The following is a 23,871-nucleotide window of genomic DNA, read 5'->3' on the forward strand; positions in this document are numbered from 1 at the left end:
CTTGATAACCGCAATCACACGATAAGCTTAAGGTGTCCATATCCACAGCAGTTAGGCAGGAATAAAACAGAACGAGATCGCAGCTTACTATTTATACGCCGTATCCCCTCATTTCTGTGGACAACCATCCGTGCGGCGTTTGGCGCGGCAGTGCCGTGTGCCTCTGCAACGTTGGCAGCCGTGGCGGCTCGCGGCGGCCAAGTCGAGTGCTGGCGGGACGTGGCCAGTGTGTTCGCGTTCCCCAGCGAGTGCGCTTAACAGAGGTGCGCAGTGTGATTTGCCACTGTTTTATGTTTACGTCGCGTCCGCGCCAAGCGGGGGACTGCTCCATCTCCTAGGTAAGTGCATAATATCGTTTGCTAGTATTCTGTCCAGCGATCCATTCATAATAAGTCGTTTGCAACTAAATTTGACCTATTTTGAGCGAAGTTGAGTAGAGCACGTCAATCTGGTATAAGCGATTTACGGGTTACAATCATGATAAAAACTGCTTTGCATTTGTGATGTGATGTTAAATTTTTTACTTATCAGTACAGACTATTCTCTTCACAAAAAGTTTGAGATATTGTTCGGCAGTACAAAATTTCGTTTCCAGACACCAAACGAATGTTACTGCTGTATTTGTCTTGATATGTGTACTTAAACATTGCGTAACAACTGTTTTTCATCGTCTTGTCAATGCGCTATGTCATTGCGTTAGCAGACCTATGATATTGAGATTCGATAGTGATCTAATATATTTTAGTTTCCTTATCCGCTTTTAACTGCAGAAAATCACGCCTTATTTATTACGTACTGTTTTTCGGTGCCTACACTGCTTAACACCGAAGAATAATTTTATGATCATTAATATTCTTCCAAATTCGCTTTTTTTTTCAAATTACTCATCCAAGGCATCCTCACATGCTCAGGAGCATTGATGTTATCAGAGCCCCGAGAATTGTGTTCCAATCATAACTGCGTATCGCTGACACGATATTTCTCATTATTAGGTGGCTGAAGAGAGGCATAGCCAGAAAGAAAGTAAAGCCCTCCCCAACCCGACACCGTAGTGATGTGGTATGCCCTCGTCGTCCTTCAAACTTTGAATTGTCTTAACCATTTGAATATAGTTTGACGTGGACCTAAGCATCCTACTAACCATCAAAGAAAGCTATTACAGATGTATAAAATTATACTTGTTGTTAAAAGTAAGATAACTTGCTACGCAGCACACAGGGAATTGTGTTTTTTGTCCGTGGAAATTTGGTTGGTGTTTCTTCTTTCTCGAGAGCGTGCACTTCGCTGATCGGTATTTTTATTTTTTCGGGTCTAATTCTTCTTTCTTCATCAAGTAAGTTTAACGACTTCCATCGCTGAAGATTTATGTTAAAGAAGATGGGAAGAACTTGTTATCGAAGTGTCACATCATGGAGACAGATGGTGAGGAACATTTGAAACAAAACGTTCTTTTCAGCAAATTCTATATCTTCGTGCAAGTGAATCTGACTCAATCAGATCTTACTTGAAAGTGAGACAGAAACACTCAGAACTGTGTGATTCTTGGACAGGGAAACATAGTGTCCTCTTTATTTCTACCTTGACTGTGGGCTTACACGTAAAATGGCTGTTAGTGGTATAACGTGTGGGGGCGGCGTTTCAATTTGAAACATGTTAATGAGGAGAGAAAAAACAGCGAAAAATGTCCTTATAAAGCGTTCGTGGTCTTGGGACCGGCCAGCATATGGCAATGAAAGGGCAGTAATTACCTTCTAGCGTAATTATATACTCTGAAGATGCTGGTTGCGAGCGCTATTCCGTACGAGCCAGTTGGTTTACTCTTGTCCCCAAATTCTTTTTTTACATCTTAATTACTGAAATAGTGTATTATTTGTGAACTGAAGCAGTTTTTTCTTTCTTTTTTGCTTCGAATTTGATAAGCAACCAGCAGATGGATGAAGACACAAGATGTATGATGACCTTTTTATACCGGTCTAGAACATGTTACAAATTAAAATATTTTACACAGATGTCTAAAGATGATAATAGACATGAAAGTGACTTTCGGAGAGTTAAGTATGGGTGACGAGACCGTTGCCATCAGTATCAGGTCTTAACAATCTGTCAGACAGTATTAGTTGATTTTTAACGTATGGAACTCATCAGCTGTGAAGAAATCTTAAAGCTAAAGTGTCATCTACCTGAAGATTGGTGTTTGAACACCACATCGCTTTACTAGGTGTGCCACAACCTTCCTCCGATCTTTGAACTGACAATCAGCCAATTGTAGGGGAAGCAACAGTTTAATGTGGCTCCTAACGATGGAGAAATTCGGCATTTTACTTGTTCATCAACATTTTCATGAATGAAAGAAGCGATAAATGACACATAAATATCGTAAATCTCGTCGGGAATCGACCGCAATATCTTTAATCCGTCGTATAGTATTTAGCCACTGTTCAACCGGGGCCAACCTTATGTGGATAAAATAGTCTAATGCACAATCGTATCTACATCATAACCGCAAGAGAATTAGTAGCTTTACGTGATAATTATAGCAAGCAACTAACTGTCATTTCCTCACATACACAACGCTTAGAAAATCATGTTAAAGGCCAGAGCAGTTTCAGAAAGCTAGCAGGAAGTAGGTACAATATCTTCGGCTTTTTAATGTGGGAACAGCGCCACTGAGACAAACGTATCGAATGAGTAGAGGAAAATCGGTCTCATAGTGAGCAAGTTCTTCTTCTTCATAGGGTGTTACGTGACGAAATAACAGAAACAGCTACACAGTAGATATAAGAAAGGTGTCGGGTTTAGCGACCGCATGTTCCCAAATTTCGTAATAATGCAGCACGTAACACAGTTTCGACGGTTACTAAAAAGTATTGTGGTTTTACAGGGAGCCGCACAGTAGCTTGTGTAATATTTTGTCATTGATACGGCACAAATTAATGAAAGAAACCAGTACGCTTCCGCTGTCAACTCTCAGCTCACTCCATTTTTATAAGAGATACGACAATACAGTAATATGTACCACTTATAAATTCAATGAAAAAATCTGAATCTCCTCCATTGACACATATGGACACAATTGGAGCCAAAGCAGCTCGGTTTGACTGCACTAGAATTGTTTTCTCTTGGTGCTGTTGTTGCGAACCTCGACTGTCGATCTGCATATCAATGTACAGTTGTTAAGATAGTTCACATACACAAATGTTGCAGTATTACTAATTAACCGTCCGCAGCTCGTGGTCGTGCGGTAGCGTTCTCGCTTCCCGCGCCCGGGTTCCCGGGTTCGATTCCCGGCGGGGTCAGGGATTTTCTCTGCCTCGTGATGACTGGGTGTTGTGTGATATCCTTAGGTTAGTTAGGTTTAAGTAGTTCTAAGTTCTAGGGGACTGATGACCATAGATGTTAAGTCCCATAGTGCTCAGAGCCATTTGAACCATTTTTAAACAAATTAACCACAGGAGTCCGCACAGGAGGGCAATATTCTAAAACTGCTACTTTTTATATTATAATTCATACTGTTTGACAATGCATATTGCCCGAAGAACTAAATTTGACAAGAAATACATAATTTGTTGTATCTTAAACGATTAATGGATACCCATTCAATGTCTTTTAGGTGGAATACTTTGACAGCAAAAAAGGTAAACATATTTATTTGTATACGCAAGGTATATATCTCTATATATTAATGTGAATATAAAAGCCACCATTTTGTTTTAACGATCAGAAATTACTTACTTTTTATGATTAATTCTAGGGTATTCAAGAAATATTTTCATTAATACATTAATAACGTTGTCACTGAAAATTAAAAATCTGAAATAGGTAAAACCCAGAAAGATGGAGAAAATAACGCAACACAGAAACAACAGGAATAATTGCCAAATTAATAAACTTTACAACTACTATGGTCTTTCGTATATGGAAAGTAGGCACGCAGAAAATCATCGCTAAAATTGCACAACAATAAATATTTCATTGCTTACCATCGGTATGTAACATTTGGAGGTGGTAGATGACGTCTTTGGGAAAAAAAATTGTTAGACACAAAATTTTCCCTGACGCTTTCCAACGACGCTAGGCGTGCTTTAGTATTTGGAGGCTCTGATACGAGATTTAACCGAATTAGCGAGGTCTACCAACTAAATGTGCTGCATACTGCCAAGCCCCCACAAATTCATAGTGATTTTGAACAAGAAAACCTTAAGAATTAATGTCTCTCAGTGGAGAAATATCTTTTAGAAGCAGTCAGGAACTTTAATTCTCCATTTCACGTGGAGCAGATGACTGGATTATAGACAACACATAAGGCATATACACGCTGCAGAATGCCTATGTTCTGCTGTGTCCAGGGGACATGACCAGTACAAAAGGCTGCCTACCGTCGCAGGGGTGCGTCAGTTTACATTTTGTCTGTCAGAAGCATTGTTTCCCATGACGTGATCTATCGCCCCTAGACATCTGATACAAAAACTTTGAAACATCTTGCATACGTACCGGGTGTCCCTCATAAGTGGACAGGCACACGTTCACCGATGCTTCAGCAGATATTGGTAATTTCATTCTTGCTATATGTAGCTGGAGTTAGCCCAAACTACTACTCATCACGCCTTTGATGGACGGCAAGACGGAATGCGTCGGTTTACTTTCCATTGCAAGCAAAATGATTTTGAAAACGGAATTTTACGTGCCGATTCGATCAAGTGGTCCTGAATTTGTCTAGTGCGATACCTGTTTTACCGATATGTATTAAGAACGTTAGTAGAACAGGAAGAATAACCGGTACTCTAGCAGCGATTGAGCAACGCTGAGGAAAGGCGGTAGCGTTCAGCGCGGGCCAGGACCTGCTGACGCTGCCGGAGTAATAGTTTTCCTTCGTGTTTCACTGACCCTGTTAACACATATCGGTAAATCGAATGCAGCACTAAACTAATTCGGGGTCGCTCTACCTAACAGCCAGTTAAAATTCCGCCTTAAAAATTATTTTGTTTGTAATGGGACACAAACCGACGCTTATCGACAATGGGTGTCGCATGAAAGACGTGATGGGCAGTATTTGTCAGGGTTGGCTTGGTTCACACTGCAAAAACGAAATTTCGTGTTCGTTCCGAAACATTAGAAAAAATGCACCTGACGACTCTTAGCAAGCCTCACAATTTTAGCAATGATTCCAGGAGGGTACAAGTGCAGCGCCTGTTGCTGAAGCCTATGAAATTAGCTGTACTACATGCAGTAATTATCCTGTCATTATCATCTTTCAGAAATTACCCAATGCGGTGAGAGATAAACTCATACATGCATAAATTACTGTGTAACGCATAGTCGTTACGTGTGAATAAAAATAACGGTGTAGTTAGTAAATTTTAAACTTGTTTTCCTTTTTTTTTTTTTTTTGCGACACGTTTCGGAGGCTTTATTCCATCATCAGGTACATTGCTAAACACCAGAACTGCCATATGACAGTGCAGCAAAGCCTTCGAAATCTAACATAAATAAAAGAAACATAAAATATAGCAACTAGCTACGTCGTGCTTTTATTTATTTTTTTATTTTTATTTATTTATGTTATTTATTTATGTTTAAAATATAGTCACGGAAAATAGCTATCAGAAACGTGTAATGCTTATTCGTAATGCTTAACAAATCTGAACTGATGTCATTTATTGACTACATCAAGTTTTGGAATTTATTGCGTACATTTTGGAATTCCTATCATTTGTTGGCTGTGCGCTGGGCGTGAGTGCGGAATATGGTGATATGAATTCGACCAACAGCAAAATTTTGCTAATGTAACTGGACAGTTAAACGTGTGATGCTTCGCTATTCTCCGAGAAAATCTTTTAATTTACATGGCCACACAAGGAGGATTTTTATGTTCTGGCATTGAGTTCTACTTTCCATTAACTTCAGTACGGTCAGGCCTGTTGAGTGGCACAAGCTATTAATCGACTTCTCGAATGTGCTGTGTATTCTGCGCAATTAGGGGGTATTCGTGAGCTCTGAATTGACTACGTTGCAGTGCAGAGGCGCTAAAAGTGTACATTTACTTTCGTAGCTCCTTTGACTGCAGGAAGGATGTTTGGTCTGCCTTCAGTTTCCACTCAAATTCGCTCCGACGTCTGTGGACTGATAGTAGTGATTGTCCAGCAAGCCACACTCTGAGGCACTGGCGATTACGCATTACTGTGATATAAATGCGGACTTATTGTTCTCCTACAAGAAAAATTCGAGGGTCGCAATGTCTGGGACCGTGGTGGGCGCATCGTCGTTGAAATGTTTCGTCAAAAGCGCTCCCCACTTCCAGACACCCGATGCTCTATTGCACCGCTCTGTTAGGACCACAGGTGCTACTGCAGATGTGCGAGCAGTGACAAGCCATGTTCAATCGATACGCCCATTGTGATGATCTTCGCCTATTATCATCTCATGATTCTCTGCACACTTGTAGGTATTCCGCACGAGTTTCCGAACATTATACATGAGTGCACTTCACCTCATTACTTCCCTCTCTCCCCCTCCTTAAACCTCCGTTACCCAAAACTCGCTATACTAGTAAACATCTACTTTACACACCAAAATATTAATGTACATCTGCACAAACCTTCATTACTATTGCCAATCTTTCTCATGTTTGTCATTATTATTCGATTTTTTTTACTGTTATTATTATTGCTTTCACCATAATCTGTATGTATAGCACCTGATGTAAAAATACTGCCAGCATTTACTTTATTAGGTCTTAGTCATGTTCATCATTATTATTTGATTTTTTGTTTTACTGTTATTATTATTGCTTTTATCATAATCTGTAAGTATAGCAACTGTTGTGAAAATACTTCCGCATTTACTTTATTAGGTCTTAGTCACTACTCTTTATTCATATTGTCACTAGAGTAAGCTAATTTTCTCATTTAAACTATGTTCATGATGTAACTCTGATGTGTGAAATGCTGCATGTGTGAAACACTGGTCCGATGTAAGAGAGGGCCTGATGGCCCTAATCTGATCAGGTTAAATAAATAAATAAATAAAATAAATATATGGATACTTCGAAGCCTGCACTCGAACGTTATACCTACTAAGTGTTCCCGAAATTTGAGATGTAGCATCTTAGAAATATTTTCCAGAGTGATATTTTCACCAGTGGGATTCAACGCCGTATGCGAGATTGATCAGTTGGTAGCAGCTTCTGCTGGATTCATGGGCGTCCACAGAAATTTTTCCGGAGAGGGACTCTTTAAAAACTAACTTTTATAGAGATCTAAATAAATCGGTCAGTTTCGAGATACAGCAACAAACTTTACCACCTATCTTGAACCAAATGCTGGATCCGCGCCATGTGTGTTAGGTTTCGCATCGATTGGCGTTCTCGGAAGCCACGCTGCCACTTGGAAGTTGGAACTGTGAAAGTGTTCTGCCAGTGGCGAAGTTTCGAGACCGGCAGAGACAGCGCCGGGACTCGAGCGCGGCCCGGGTGAAAGCAGTGCCACCTGAAAATAACGCCGCTAACATGGCCGCGCTGCGCGGCGGTCCGGGTAAACACTGGCTGCCCGTGAACCGCGCGCCGCGAAGTAGGTCGCCCCCACGTGGCTGGCCACTCGCTTCCGGACGCGGGACCACGTGCGCGCCCGCCACACGTACGCCCGGGACCTCGCCGCCCGCCGGCTCAGTCTTCTGGCACTGATACCGACGCCGCACTTGGGCTCCGACATCGGAAGCTAGTAAATTCGTATTGAAATTTCAACTCTGGCTGCGGTGATTCTGAAACTGAGGTTTTACCGAACGTCAAGTTCAGACTTTAAAAACAAAACGTCAGACTGTAGCAATAACATTGGCTGCCGCATACCGCTGACGGGCGATGGGGGGTGTTGTCTACCGAGTTGCCTCGGCCCGCAACAAAGAGATGCTACTCATAACAAATCGCCTTAGACATTAGTCTACCAAAATATTATTGTACTTGGGCGTGAGGGCTCTTCTGTCGGCTTATCGTGATATTTCACGAGGACACCCTGAATAAGCAAACTGTGCTGAAGGCATTCACACTGCGATGCGTTTTCCTTAATCCCCACTGCACTTGGGGAGTCAAGTGCAATAGTGGTTGAGAAGCATATCTACTGTGAGGAAGAGTAATGCAATTTCCTGAAGACGTGTGTCCACTAGCGAGTAAACTTCCGCAAGCCGCATGTACAAATTACTTCTGCAAGTCATTTGACGTGTAATCATCCCCAACAAATTAACTTCAGAAAATTTCGAGTTTCAGAAGTAGCGTCCGCAAGTGCAAACATCCCCAGCAAATTTCGACTTTCAGAAGTAGCTTCCGCAAGTTAATGTTAACAGTTCTTTGCATCTTACCGCAATTACTTGCCAGTTGCCGGAAGTTTTCTGTGTTCAATACCGATACGAGAATGTCAGTGTCGAAAAGATAAATACTTGTGGTCCAGTGAAAGAACGCAATCGTTAATTCAGAAAGTTGAGTGCTCTCCTCTTTTGTAGGGCACGAAACACACCGATTTTCATAATAGGGTTATAAAGCAGGACGCAATAGAAAATGTTGCGCTATATTTTGAGATAAGATACGCCGACATACACTAAAAAATTCACAAACTGCCCTCTCACTGAAGACAAGAAATTAATAAAGTATTTCTTGAAAAGTCATATTTGTTCGCCTCTATATCAATTTCTTCATCCAGATATTTTTTGTTTTTCTTAACCTTTTGTCTTCACGATTTTTGTGTAATAATAATAATAATAATCATTCCCGTGGAGGCCCGGGAAAAGAATAGACCTCCGGTATGTTCTGCCAGTCGCAAAAGGCGACGAAAAGAACAAACCACTAATAGGGCTAACACCCCTTTTAGTGTAATTAGTTGCTTCAGGACAGAACTAAAGAAGCCTCGGACAAGCGCCGTCATGGTCGGGGACGACGCTTGAACCCTATGCCCGCCCACAATGGTAACGACACTGCTAGCCAACTGGAAAATGATTCAAATCCAAATAGAGCTGTTTTGCAGGATATGCTTCCTGCAACCACCCTAGAAGGAAAACAAAGACAGAGGATAAGATGGTCAGATGAAGTTAATCGACACCTCATGTTCTGTTATTACCAAGCAACAAACCTAGGAACCAACACAACTGGATACAGATCACAAGTATACACAACATTTATTACCAGATACCCAGAATTAAAATTTTTAACAGAACAACGACTAGCTGATCAGATCCGTGTAATAATCAAAAATAACAGGATACCCCAGTCAGAATTAGAAATCATCAAACAACAAGTACAACAAATACTGGAACAAAATAATGTGCAATCAGAAGAAGAAGAAAATACAGTAATGGACTCAAACATCCCAGAGCAAACAAACAAAGAACAACACGCATCAATTAAACAGTCAGAGGAAAACGAAATCTTAAGACAGCCACCAGAACAAGCACAAATAGAACACGAAGTGACACACATGTTAGATATAGAAGAAAATTTTCAGCTGACACATATAGAATACAAAGACACAAATACAGACATTAGACCATTCTTGCATAGACCACCAAATAATCCACAAGTCGAAACAACAATAAAAACTATCAACACAATCATACACAACAAAATAAATGAAAACACAACTATGGAAGAGTTACAACTACTGGTTTATATAGGAGCACTCACTACACTAAATATACACACTAGGCAGAGATCAGAACCAACAAACACACAGAAGAAACCCACAAAACCAGCATAGCAACACAGGCTACAGATCAGAATAGAAAAACTGAGAAAAGACATCGGACAGCTAACACAATTTATAAGAAATGAAATGTCAGAAAAAAAACGAAAAAGGTTAGGTAAAATCTCACAACAAGAAGTGATAGAGCAATTAGATGAAAAGAAGCAGAAATTACAAGCATTGGCCAAACGACTTAGAAGATACAAAAAAGTGAAAATAGAAGGAAACAAAACCAAACATTCAACACAAACCAAAAGAAATTTTACCAGACAATAGATAATACACACATTAAAATAGACAATCCACCAAACATAACAGACATGGAACACTTCTGGAGCAACATATGGTCAAACCCGGTACAACATAACAGGCATGCACGGTGGATACAAGCAGAAACAGATACGTACAAGATGATACCACAAATGCCTGAAGTGATAATTTTGCAACATGACGTCACCCAAGCAATTAATTCTACTCACAATTGGAAAGCCCCTGGAAAAGATAAAATAGCAAATTTCTGGCTAAAGAAATTCACCTCAACACATTCACATCTAACTAAATTATTTAACAGTTACATTGCAGACCCATACACATTCCCTGATACACTTACACATGGAATAACTTATCTGAAACCTAAAGATCAAGCAGACACAGCAAACCCAGTTAAATATCGCCCCATAACATGCCTACCAACAATATACAAAATATGAACTTCAGTCATTACACAGAAATTAGTGACACATACAACACAGAACAAAATTACAAATGAAGAACGAAAAGGCTGTTGCAAAGGAGCACGAGGATGTAAAGAGCAGCTGATAATAGATGCAGAGGTGACATATCAAGCTAAAACTAAACAAAGGTCGCTGTACTATGCATACATTGATTACCAAAAAGCTTTTGATAGTGTACCCCACTCATGGTTACTACAAATATTGGAAATATACAAAGTAGATCCTAAATTGATACAGTTCCTAAACATAGTAATGAAAAATTGGAAAACCACACTTAATATCCAAACAAATTCAAATAATATCACATCACAGCCAATACAGATTAAGCGTGGAATATACCAAGGAGACTCATTAAGTCCTTTGTGGTTCTGCCTTGCTCTGAACCCACTATCCAACATGCTAAATAATACAAATTATGGATACAATATTACTGGAACATACCCACACAAAATCACACATCTGCTATACATGGATGATCTAAAACTACTGGCAGCAACAAATCAACAACTCAACCAATTACTAAAGATAACAGAAGTATTCAGCAATGATATAAATATGGCTTTTGGAACAGACAAATGTAAGAAAAATAGCATAGTCAAGGGAAAACGCACTAAACAAGAAAATTACATATTGGATAACCACAGCGACTGCATAGAAGCGATGGAAAAAACAGATGCCTATAAATATCTAGGATACAGACAAAAAATAGGAATAGATAATACAAATATTAAAGAAGAACTAAAAGAAAAATATAGACAAAGACTAACAAAAATACTGAAAACAGAATTGACAGCAAGAAACAAGACAAAAGCTATAAATACTTATGCTATACCAATATTGACCTACTCATTTGGAGTAGTGAAATGGAGTAACACAGACCTAGAAGCACTCAATACACTTACACGATCACAATGCCACAAATATAGAATACATCACATACATTCAGCAACTGAAAGATTCATATTAAGCAGAAAGGAAGGAGGAAGGGGATTTATCGACATAAAAAACCTACATTATGGACAGGTAGACAATTTAAGAAAATTGTTTATAGAACGAGCAGAAACTAGCAAAATACACAAAGCAATCGCTCATATAAATACATCGGTTACACCACTGCAATTTCATAACCACTTCTACAACCCTTTAGATCACATAACATCAACAGATACGAAGAAAGTAAATTGGAAAAAGAAAACACTACATTGCAAGCACCCGTATCATCTAACACAGCCACACATCGATCAAGACGCATCCAGCACATGGCTAAGAAAAGGCAATATATACAGTGAGACGGAAGGATTCATGATTGCAATACAGGATCAAACAATAAACACCAGATATTACAGCAAGCATATTATTAAAGATCCCAATACCACAACAGGTAAATGCAGACTTTGCAAACAACAAATAGAAACAGTAGATCACATCACAAGTGGATGTACAATACTAGCAAATACAGAATACCCCAGAAGACATGACAATGTAGCAAAAATAATACATCAACAACTTGCCATACAACATAAACTAATAAAACAACACGTTCCCACATACAAGTATGCACCACAAAATGTACTGGAGAACGATGAATACAAATTATACTGGAACAGAACCATTATAACACATAAAACAACACCACATAACAAACCTGACATCATACTCACCAATAAAAAGAAGACATTAACACAACTAATCGAAATATCCGTACCCAATACAACAAATATACAAAAGAAAACAGGAGAAAAAATTGAAAAATACATCCAACTGGCTGAGGAAGTCAAGGACATGTGGCATCAGGATGAAGTTGACATTATACCAATTATACTATCAACTACAGGAGTCATACCACACAATATCCACCAGTACATCAATGCAATACAGCTACATCCAAACTTATATATACAACTACAGAAATCTGTAATTATTGACATTTGTTCAATTACCCGAAAGTTCCTAAATGCAATGTAACATATACCGTACAGTTAAAAGGAAGTCACGCTTGATCAAGGTCCGCGTCACCTTCCATTTTTAACCAGACATAACGTCTGAGACAAGAAAGAAATAATAATCATTATATTGCAATGATTGGGGCAGCTGCTATAGTTATTAAGTCCAATACTTAAAGCTTCTACTTGCCTATCTCAAGATGCGCCACTATAGCGAAAACATCTCTCAAAGTACTTGCAGCACCTTCCTGAAATCAGTACGCTCAAGCCACACGAAGAAGTAAACTCGGGCAAGTTTTTGTTATAATGTAAACTCGTCAACAAATACTTGCAGATGTCACTTGCTAAGTTACTTGCGAATGGACACACTCCTAAGGATGCTTCTGCAACAGATAATTCGGGACAAGGAAAATGAAACATCTCAGAAACGGCTTTCACGTAAAGGCTGTCTGTAAAATTAGTGTTTAAGTGTAGTCTTTCGTGTTCATTTCATTTACTCCAGTCTCCGTTTATGAGTGGGTCTTCAGCCTGAAAGTGATTTTTACACAAGCCTAAGAGAAATGTGATTTGGAATTGCTTCGAGCTTGTCGATTCTTCAAAATGCACTCTGAGACACACTTATAAAAAAACGGCGCACCACGAAGAAATAACCGAATGGGACTTAAATCGATAGATGTGATACACATGTACAGACAAACAAATGATGTACAGACAAACAAATGACTACAAGTTAAAAATGGATGATTTATTCAAGGGAAAGAGCTTCACAAATTGAAGACAGTAAGGCGTTGGTCCACCTCTGGTCCTTATGCAAGCAGTTATTCGGATTGGCATTGATTGATGGCGTTTTCGGATGTCCTTCTGAGAGATATTCCGTCCAATTGGCGCGTTAGATCATCAAATGCCGAGATGGTTGGAAGTCCCTGTCCATAATGCTCGAAATGTTCTCAGCTGGGGAAAGATACAGCTACCTCGCGGGCCAAGATACTGTATGGCAAGTACGAGGGCAAGCAGTTGAAACTCGCCGTGTGTGAATGGTCATTATTATCTTGCTGAAATGTAAGCCCAGGGTGGCCTCCCAAGAACGACAACATAGCAGGGTGTAGAATATCGTCGACGTATCGCTGTGCTGTAAGGGCGTCATGGATGACAACCAAAGGGGTACTGCTATGGAAAGAAATCATACCCCAGAACATCACTCCTATTTGGCGGGCGACAATCGGGTTGGCATCCCGTCGCTGTTCGGAGCATCTCCACGCACGTCTTCGCTGATTATCGGTGATCAGTTCTAAGCGGTAGATACTCGTCACTGAAGATTGTTGCACTCCAATCAATGATATTCCAGATCGAAGACGTGTCTATAGACATATGTGGAGGATTCTACACTTCGGACCTATCCTTTGGACCTATTTTACAATGTTACACGGGGCTACTGCGGAAACTAATACTGAGCATTCGGAACGAGGTGGCGCAGTGGCTAGCACACTGGACTCGTATTCGGGAGGACGACGGTTCAATCCCGCGTCCGGCCATCGTAATTTGGTTTTCCGTGATTTCCCTAAATCGCTCCAGGCAAATGCCGGGATGCTTCCTTTGAAAGGACACGGCCGACTTCCTTCCCCCTCCTTCCCTAATCCGCCAGTCCAATCCAATGCTGAGCAGATTCTTGATGAGGATTGGACGCTTGTCACAGTTTGCTAAATAATCTTACCAGTATTCTTTCACTGTTTTGTTCCCCCCGTGAATTGGAGTGATTCGTTATGATACGGAGTATGCTTAACGAAAGCAAAGAAACCTAACCGTTGTGTTACGTGCTGTAGTTGTTAGATGTAACCTCGGAAATAGCCTTAATCGGCACCAAGCTGCATACGTTCTACAAAACTTAGGCTTCTCTGCTGTTTCTTGACACAAAGATTATTGCACCGAAAGTGATTTGCAGTTTGTGGACTTTCGTAGCTATTAGTCGTGCGATTATTGGATAGAATTAAAACAATTGGGACGTTAATGACGATGTTATATATCTTATTTTCACTGTAATATTTGTTCTGAAACTCGTCAGTTGATACTTTCTTCTGTAATTTCCAGTACACAAACTAAATAACTCGTAGAATTAAAGATTAGTATAGGTACTGCGATTATAGAACTTGTGTGTCAGATAACTGAATCAGGCACCTGGTATTACTTGGTCGTACCTGGAGCGCTAGCAAACATAGCCGAAGTCTGCGCCACCGTCCTATCCTGAAATAACGCGGCCTTCGATTCAGATCTATAAAAAGTTTCCATTTCAAAGCATCCCACATTAAATCTGAATTTTCAAGTACATGCGTAAAACAAGACTGTATTATACAGTAGGCAGTTCCCTAGTGTTTCATTCGATGTGTTCCTGGGCATTATCTCTGCTCAAGCACTGCACCTAGTTTCTTGGTGAAGAACGTAGCAGCGTAAAAATAAAATGTAAACAGAGTAAGCAGACAGCAGCTACAGACTGGTTCTGTGAAATATTTATTTTGGCAGCCATTTACGAAAGTGAGCGGTTGTGGGCATTGCAGCTTTTTTCGAGAAACCATTTTTATCCTCCTGTTTATTTCTAAACTGAAGATCCACTTGTTGTGTACAGCTGTCCTAAGTATAAAAATTCGTCAGCTGTTTCTGTATATTCATTACTACCCTTTGATATTTATTTATGGCCATGGTGACTGTACAGTTTCGAAGTCTGATTATAATTAACCTTCAGTCATATTGCCGTACATTCTGTGTTCAATTCCTCCATCCTTTGCTGAAGTTCTTCTGGATCCGAAACAAACGAAACTTTGAAAATACAATGTTCAAACTGAATGGGTTTGGGATAAGAGCTGTTTATGCGTATTCCTCCTTCATATCAGCTTAATGAATTCGTGGACTCTTCCAGGATTGCAGAAAATAGTTTTGGGGAAATGCTATCGCGTTACCCACATGTTTTCTCAGTTTTGAACTTTTCGCTCTGTAGACGTAGTCTATGTATCCCTCAACAAACTGATGCAGTTAGTTATCTTGTGGTTGTGTCCACATTTTTTTTTTTTAACTCTGACATGTTTCGCTGAAGTCACAGCTTCGTCAGTGGGTTTGTATTTGCTTTCTTGTTAGACGTGTTGTTGTCTCTGTAACATTCTGTACTTTGCATACCACTATTCTTTTAATGTATATCTTTTTATAAGTTTCCATTGTATACTCACTGTGAAACTGCACTTGCACGTCGCTTTCTCTTGTTGTGAGTAGATTCATTTCCTTGGTTGTCAGCCAGCCGGAGTGGCCGTGCGGTTCTAGGCGCTACAGTTTGGAGCCGAGCGACCGCTACGGTCGCAGGTTCGAATCCTGCCTCGGGCATGGATGTGTGTGATGTCCTTAGGTTAGTTAGATTTAATTAGGTTTAAGTTCTAGGCGACTGATGACCTCAGAAGTTAAGTCGCATAGCGCTCAGAGCCTTGGTTGTCAGCTGCTGCCAGCTCAAATTTTATTGTGAGAAAATCGAACGCTAACTTAAAGTTCACAAACACTGTACAAAGTGCCGACTGATTTTCAGTTCTTCTTTCGATAGCTAGGTTGACAACCTGTAGATGCTCCGTTACGCCCTTTTCCGAAGTCAGCTTATTCTTTTTCCCTCGTTTCAGTCTTAAGTAATCTAGACGGGCAATAAAAAATCGGTTTTACAAAAAGTAATTGCAGATCTTCTCCGAGGATATCACGTTAGTTTTTGTCTCGTTAAAACCGTTTGTACCACTGACAAAACACTAATGGGCCTGTAGTTCTTCACATTCTGTCAGCTCCCTTTCTTGCGGATTACAATTTCAGCACTGTTGCTGATATTGTCCTCTAATATAAACGTGTAATGTGTGATTATTATTAAAGTGCAGCTATTCACAGAGGTTCAGTGTGGTCTGTAATTATTGTACGGAAGCGAAACGTTGGAAATATTCTAATGCATTAATGCGGAACCAATTCACGCTTAAAAAAGTAGTTCCAATATTGGCCACCACATGCAAATCTGGCGCTGTGACTGCTAGAAAGGCCGGCCGGGGTGGCCGAGCGGTTCTAGGCGCTACAGTCTGGAACCCGCAACCGCTAAGGTCGCAGGTTCGAATCCTGCCTCGGGCATGGATGTGTGTGATGTCGTTAGGTTAGTTAGGTTTAAGTAGTTCTAAGTTCTAGGGGACTGGTGACCTCAGCAGTTAAGTCCCATAGTGCTCAGAGCCATTTGAACCATTTTGAACTGCTAGAAAGAAGTATAGAAATGTTTCCATATGTAATAGATTTGGAACGGAACGTAAGCGGGAAAGGCAAAACAAGTGAGAAAGGCATAATGTTGATTTTATTATTAGCCGCCACTTTCACAATTTGTTCATTTGCTGTTGTACAGCACCACATTTGCACCAGGTGGGCAGAATTTGAGTTAATTTTTTCTAGCGTAAATTGGTTCCACAGTGATGCATTACAATATCTGCCATGCTTCGCTACCTTATAATTACAGGCCACACTGAACCTCTGTGAATAGCTGCACTTTAATAATAATCGCACATTACACGTTTATGTTAGAGGACAATATCAGCAACAGTGCTGAAATTGTAATCCGCAAGAAAGGGAGCTGACAGAACGTGCGGACGATGATACCTGCTACCCGATAGACGTGGATCTGGAGATGAGGGTGGCCCAAGTATGGAGACAGGAGTGTGGCGGCGGCTGGATGTGTGGGTCACGGGCACTGAGCATTGAACACTGCACGGTGGAGCAATAGGGCACCCACCACCTGCAGGCCAACGGCTGGCCCACTGCAGCTGCCGCGGCCGCATCTGCTGGCTGGGAGCGCAGGTTCCTTACCTGCCGGCCGCCCCGCTGATTGTCTCCTGCGTCCTGTGCTGTGCTTTCCGGAGGTCCCAGGAAGTTCATTAATATGCACCGCTCCCTTCGTCTACCCGCTCACACCCAGTCTGCGGTTGCGACCTCTGTGAAGATCCGAGGTGCGCGGACAGTTCGGGCAGATAAAGCCAATTATCCGACTCTCTCGCTTACTTTTCATTGAATGCTCCACCGCCAACTACAATACTACTGAAAACTTAAGACCACTTTGCTTGTACTCAGAACCTCTGTGACGTAGTGTATCACTTACATTGAATATCATAAATAAGCCAGAAAACTTACGCATTTACGAGATGAACTACGATGAAGGACCGTAGACATATGTTGTTGTTGTTGTTGTTGTTGTGGTCTTCAGTCCTGAGACTGGTTTGATGAAGCTCGCCATGCTACTCTATCCTGTGCAAGCTTCTTCATCACCCAGTACCTTCAGCAGCCTACATCCTTCTGAATCTGCTTAGTGTATTCATCTCTTGGTCTCCCTCTACGATTTTTACCCTCCATGCTGCCCTCCAATACTAAATTGGTGATCCCTCGATGTCTCAGAACATGTCCTACCAACCGATCCCTTCTTCTCGTCAAGTTGTGCCACAAGCTCCTCTTCTTCCCAATTCTATTCAATACCTCCTCATTAGTTAAGTGATCTGCCCATCCAATCTTCAGCATTCTTCTGTAGCATCACATTTCGAAAGCTTCTATTCTCTTCATGTCTAAACTATTTATCGTCCACGTTTCACTTCCAGACATATGTAGGCAGGGTAGATTCAGATGTTGCCAGGAGTATAATTTTCGTGCTTTGTCATCAAATGGACTGCTGTAACAATTTCTAAGCAACCGTTCTGCCTGCGGGAGGTTCACCCAGCATCTGTGAACAGTTGCGGTTTGCGCTTACGACATATTTTATATTGCTGAGGAACACTTTTCTGTTAATCCTTTGTTTATAATACATGACACAGCCACGATGTTCTTTTATCCAGTCCCGAGCGAAGAATGTCGTATGACCCGGCCGAGAATCAAAGCCGGCGCCCTGCGACCTAGAACTGCCAACTTGTATGCCCGTTTACGCCTCAGCGGTCGACACGTGGATGACCGTTCGTCAGTGATCTCTCCAAAGTGCACGTTGGTCTATCCAAGACTTGAAGACAGCCTTTGTCACGCGTGAATCCGTATGTAGCGCTTAAAGTAATAGCAGACATGTTTTGACACGAGGAGAAGACGACACCCATTGTCGTCCATCAGTGAGCTATGAAAATTGAACGAAGCAGTGGTCCTGCATTCCTCCATGTTTACATTTCTATCTTCTCACGTAAAAGGTATACGCCCTACGCTTATGGACCACTTTACGTCGAAATAGTAGACGAACATTCCACGGTGCAAGAAAATATCGCTCGACAAAACTGGCTAGCCTAGTTGATGACTACGTTCAATAGCAACCACTCCAATAAAACAGGTCGAGAGTAGTATGTTCGATCTTGTAACCTAAAGCTCGTAGACACTTGCCTGCCTAGAAACAGTTTTGCAGTGAGAATGACATTCGTGTCGTATGACTTACTGCGATTTCAGGCACCATAATTCGGCATCATATATAACCATTAACATTACTAATGCTGTACTACTTCGACACATCTATTATGTAGAGCAAACAGCTTCGAAGTTCGTACATAAATACCTTGCCTGAAACTATGCATTGATGTAATTATACTGTGCTGGGCGATTTATTCTTTTGGTTAGTTTCATTCCTGTTGTCTGGTAACATTTTGAGGCACTACTGTTTTATTTTATTTTTAAACCAGTGGAAATAGGAATGGGTATCGAAGTTTGACTCATTCCTAACTTCAGCTTGGCTATATCGTTAAGCTGCGGTCGTAGAGGGAATGTGATCGGGGAATTAACGTGTGATCTTGTAAGCTTTGCTCCACCTATTGTAGATTCTTGCTTTCGAAAAGGACAAAAAGCGCCTAGTATTCTTACGTTGAGTGTCTGAAACATCTGGCCGGTTAGGGTAGCTGCTAATCGGCCTACAGTCCCTCGGCAGCTGTGTGAAAGCCCTCCTCTTCTGGCAGCCAAAACATGTGCAGTCCGTCCACTAATCCGGGCACTTGGCATTTATCAGCACTGTGCATCCCGACTGGTTATTCTCCACAAGAAAATTGTATCTTTGTTATTCGTAGGAAAGAGATTAGGAAACGGTAAGGAGTAATGGAAAGAGCACAGTTGCAGTTTTGGGCAATATTTTTCTCCATGATCACATCTCGCAAATTCCTAGCGAGTAAGCACACTGACGAAGTTACGCTATACGCATTCTTGTTATTCCACCACAAATTCCACTCCTCGGGTTGATAAATTGTAAACCACTTGACAAACGCGCAAGTGTTTCCTCGAATGTTGCTTTTATCTGCGCGCCAAGCCACGTTTATCTGTGACACTCGGAGCGTAGAATAAACAATCGACGGGCTCGCAATATTATCTTGGTTTTCTCAGCCGAACTTTGAATATGTGAGGAAATAAACTAATAGAATTGCAGCGTTGTTTGTCATTAACTTATTTCAGTCACTACCATCACCAGTTCTAACATTAAAATGTACAATATTATTCAAAAGTAAAAATTATTTTTCTGGGGGACGATAGTGATACCTTCTGGCAATTACATAAAAGACTGAGAATACTATCGCGAAGCATTAGGTCTCAGTAGGGGTTAATCCAGGCGACTCCACGATTCTAGTCGCTGCTTCACAATAGTGAGTGTTCCCTCGACAAGCGGCGGCTGCGGCGGCGACACGGGCCTGTAAACCATTGTTCTAGCGTTCTCACGACATATATCACGGTCTACAGGGCACGTGATTTACTGGTGATCACAAATGCAATAGGAGCTGCCTTTACGTAAACGAGCTAGGTGTGTACCTTCTGAAAACGTGACAAGGGAATATCTAATAAGCATTCATCTACGCTGCATGCAAACTGATTGGTTTACAAAGAAATCACTGTCACTTAATTATCGCAATACATTTGTGATTATCCCTGGGAATAACTCGTAACTGTCGAGATTATTTTGACTGAAAAAGGGGCGTATGGGGTAAATTTTGACGGAGACCAAGCCTTGAGTGCAAAAGGCAGGTAAAAATGGATATAGGTTCCAGTAGTAACGGAGAGATGAAGAGGCTTGCACAGGATAGACTGGCGTGGAAGATTGCATCAAACCAGTCTTCGGACTGAAGACCGTAACAATAATGAACGTAATTACTAGCCTTGGTACCTACCTGAATGCAATAAAAATATTCGACTGTGGTCCACACATCGCCAATAATCAGTTTTTAGCTGTTATCAATCCACGAGACGTTACTGGTACACACAATCGATGATGTCCCATATTTGCTCGATTGAAGACAGATCTTGTGATCGAGAGGCCTAGGCAACATGTCGACACGCTCTAGAGCATGTTGCGTTAAAACAACGTTATGTGAGCGAGCTTTATCCTGTTGGAAAACACCACCCTGGAGTGCTGTTAATGAATGGCGACATGACAGGTCGAAACACGAGACTGTCTCATAGATTTGCAGTCAGGGTGCGTGGGATAAGCAAGAGAGTGTTCCTGCTGTCATTCGAAATACATTCCACACCGTAACTCCAGGTGTAGGTCCAGTGTGCCTAGCACGCAGACAGGTTGGTTGCAGGTCCTCAACTCGCCTCCTTTCAACCAAGATACGAGCATCACCAGCGTTCATCATAAAGCACAGCAGACCTCCATCCTCTCCTCCAACGAGCTCTCGCTTGACGCAGCTGAAGTCGCAAACGGTGGTGGTTTGCGGTCAGTGAAAAGCACGCTTCAAGCCGTCTGGCTCGGAGGTGTCCTTGAAGTAACAGTTTGTTGTGTAACTGTGGGGTCATCTGCTACTCATATTACTTCTGCAGATGCAATACGATAAGCCAGATCGATACACCGAACACGATGGTCTTCCCTCTCTATAGTTCCAGAGCCAGGTCTTCTAGCAACCGTTCATTCTCGTCACCACCGCTGCCAGCAATCATGTACAGTGGCTACATTCCTGCCAAGACTGTCTGCAGTATCACAGAAGAAAGGAACAGCTTCTCGTAGCCCTAATACACGATATCTTTCAAACTCAGTGAGGTACTGATAATGGCGTCTTTGTCGCCTTAACGGTATTCTTGACTAACATCAACTCACCACGTCCAATCTCAAAGACAACTGACGCTCACGACCGTTACAGCGTGTATTTAAAGCAAACCACTTTCGCACCCCCATAGTGTAGCTACTAGCGCCACTCCTATGCGACAGGCGTGAAATTTAAACAGACATCACCTTTCAGGCGTAGGAACACGACTACCAACTTTCGCTTATGTCACACAGCTCCTTCTTAGCGTTGAGATTATTTTGTTCCTCGGTGTATGTAGCAAAATTGACTAATGGCATCAGAAATTTCTTCTATGAACAGTGGTTTTAATTTCTAACTCGTCTAGAAAGATCTTTTTAAGTCGGGCTACAGAAGAGAGAAGAGGAATGCTGGCAAACTATGAAGTAATCAAGCGGAACATTGTGTCGCTGCAAGCAGGGCAATCCACAAATAAAACGGCTCGCAGTGCGTCGAACTGATGGCGCCAGATGATGCAGAATCAGGCGGAAGCGTACGACGCGGCTAGACTGCACGTGCAGTACAATAAGCGGGCAGCAGTAAGTAATAAGTTGAAACGGTACTACACTTACACTACAGTGCGAGCAACATGTTCGAATTGACGACGTGCCGGGCATCTGCGAGACGAGAATTGGGTGCTCCAGCCACACGACCTGCCAGCGCGTCTTCAGGACGAAAATGGGATTCGTAATTCAGACGGAGAGCCCTTGACAGGACTATAGAAAATACTGATCAGCGTCTTTATGGCTGAACATGCACAGGAATTTTTAAATGTAAAAAAAACGTTTGCGTACCCATAATTTATTCAGCGAACCAACTCGCAGAAAAGCCAAAAATATCATACACACAGGTGACAGAAGTCATGTGACATTCTTTTGCCCGCCATAGTCCTTGTGCCATGGACTCAAGTCGTTCTAAGTCCCCTGTAGAAATATTGAGCAATGCTGCTTCTAAAGCAATTCATAATTGCGAAAGTGTTGCCGGTGCAGGATTTTGTACAAGAACTGACCCCTGGATTATGTCCAATGATTGTTCGATGGGAGCCATGTCGGGTGATCTGGGTGGCCACATCATTCGTTCGAATTGTCCAGAATACTCTTCAAACCAATCGCGAAAATTTGTGGCCCGGTGACATGGCGCATTGCCATCCATTACAATTCCATCGTTGTTTGGGAGCATGAACTCCGTGAATGGCAACAAAGTGTCTCCAAGTAGTCAAACTTAATCATGTTCAGTCAATAATGGTTTCAGTTGGACCAGAAAACCTAGCCCATTCCTTGTAAACACAGCTCACACGACTATCGAGCCACCACCAGCTTGCACAGCCCCTTGTTGACATCTTGGGTTCATGTTTTCGTGCGGTCTGCACCACACTCGAATCCTACCATCAGCTCTTACCAACTAAAACTGGGACTCATCTGATCAGGCTACGATTTTTCAGTCGTCTAGAATCCAACCGATATTATCATGAGCCCAGGAGATGCGCTGCAGGCGATGTCGTACTGTCAACAAAGGCACTTGCGTCTGACGTTTGCTGCCGTAGTCTATTAACGCCAAATGTCGCCGCACTGTGTTAACGGATACGTTCGTCGGTCGTCCCACATTGATTTTTGCCGTTATTTCACGCTGCATTACTTGTCTGTTAGCACTGACAACTCTACACAAACGCTTCTGCTCTGGTGTCGTTAAGTGAAGGCCGTCGGTCATTGTGTTGTCCATGGTGAGAGCTAATGCCTGAAATTTGGTATCCTCGTCACACTCTTGACACTGTGGACTCTTGAGTATTGAATTCCCTAACGATTTCCGAAATGGAATGTCCCCCACGTTTACCTCCAGCGTCGCAAACCTTTTCACATGTATCACCGAAGTACAAATGACAGTTCCGCCAATGCGCTGCCCTTTTGTACCTTGTGTAAGCAATACTACCGCCATCTGTCCATGTGCACATCACTATACCATTACTTTTGTCAACTCAGAGTATTTCATTGTGATACGACGTGGGAGGTGCGGAAGCCTGAAATTTTTAGTACAAAATACTATTTCAGTTATCTGTAATTTGTGATAGAAAGGAGCGATACTGTTTTTGCGAATTACAATTTATGATATCGACCGAATATATTGGCAGAGAACAGTGTCTAACAGTAACTCACTCTTAGAATGATACCCTGTTGGATTTGCGTACTCAGCCACGAGAAACCTTCAGCCCACATAATTACAATCTCAGGAGTTGTAGAAAAGTCACAAGACACGATATATCAATGTTGTCTCTCCTGATCCTGCGTTTTTATATTCGAATTCATAAGTTGTTTAAACGTTTCTTTTTACAACTGTCTCGTCGTTCTACTATGTACTGTCTGACCAGCGTGAAACAAGAGTACTGCAGGAATTTATATCATTACGAAACCGCGCTCCTTCCAGGAAAGATGACTTGTTCTGTCCT

At 41.6% G+C, this 23,871-nt stretch overlaps 1 protein-coding gene across 2 annotated transcripts in view; it reads left to right on the plus strand.

Moving 5' to 3' along the window:
- Positions 1–235: 235 nt before the first annotated feature.
- The window catches only part of LOC126479202 (uncharacterized), a 687,919-nt gene continuing 664,283 nt past the window's right edge, over positions 236–23,871 (plus strand). For both annotated transcript variants that reach the window (XM_050103765.1, XM_050103768.1), the window contains exon 1: positions 236–338. The gene's annotated coding sequence lies outside the window, so the exon portion shown is untranslated. The remainder of the gene's footprint in view (positions 339–23,871) is intronic.

This window comes from Schistocerca serialis, chromosome 1 (genome assembly GCF_023864345.2).
Source record: "Schistocerca serialis cubense isolate TAMUIC-IGC-003099 chromosome 1, iqSchSeri2.2, whole genome shotgun sequence".
Classification (NCBI taxonomy): domain Eukaryota; kingdom Metazoa; phylum Arthropoda; class Insecta; order Orthoptera; family Acrididae; genus Schistocerca; species Schistocerca serialis.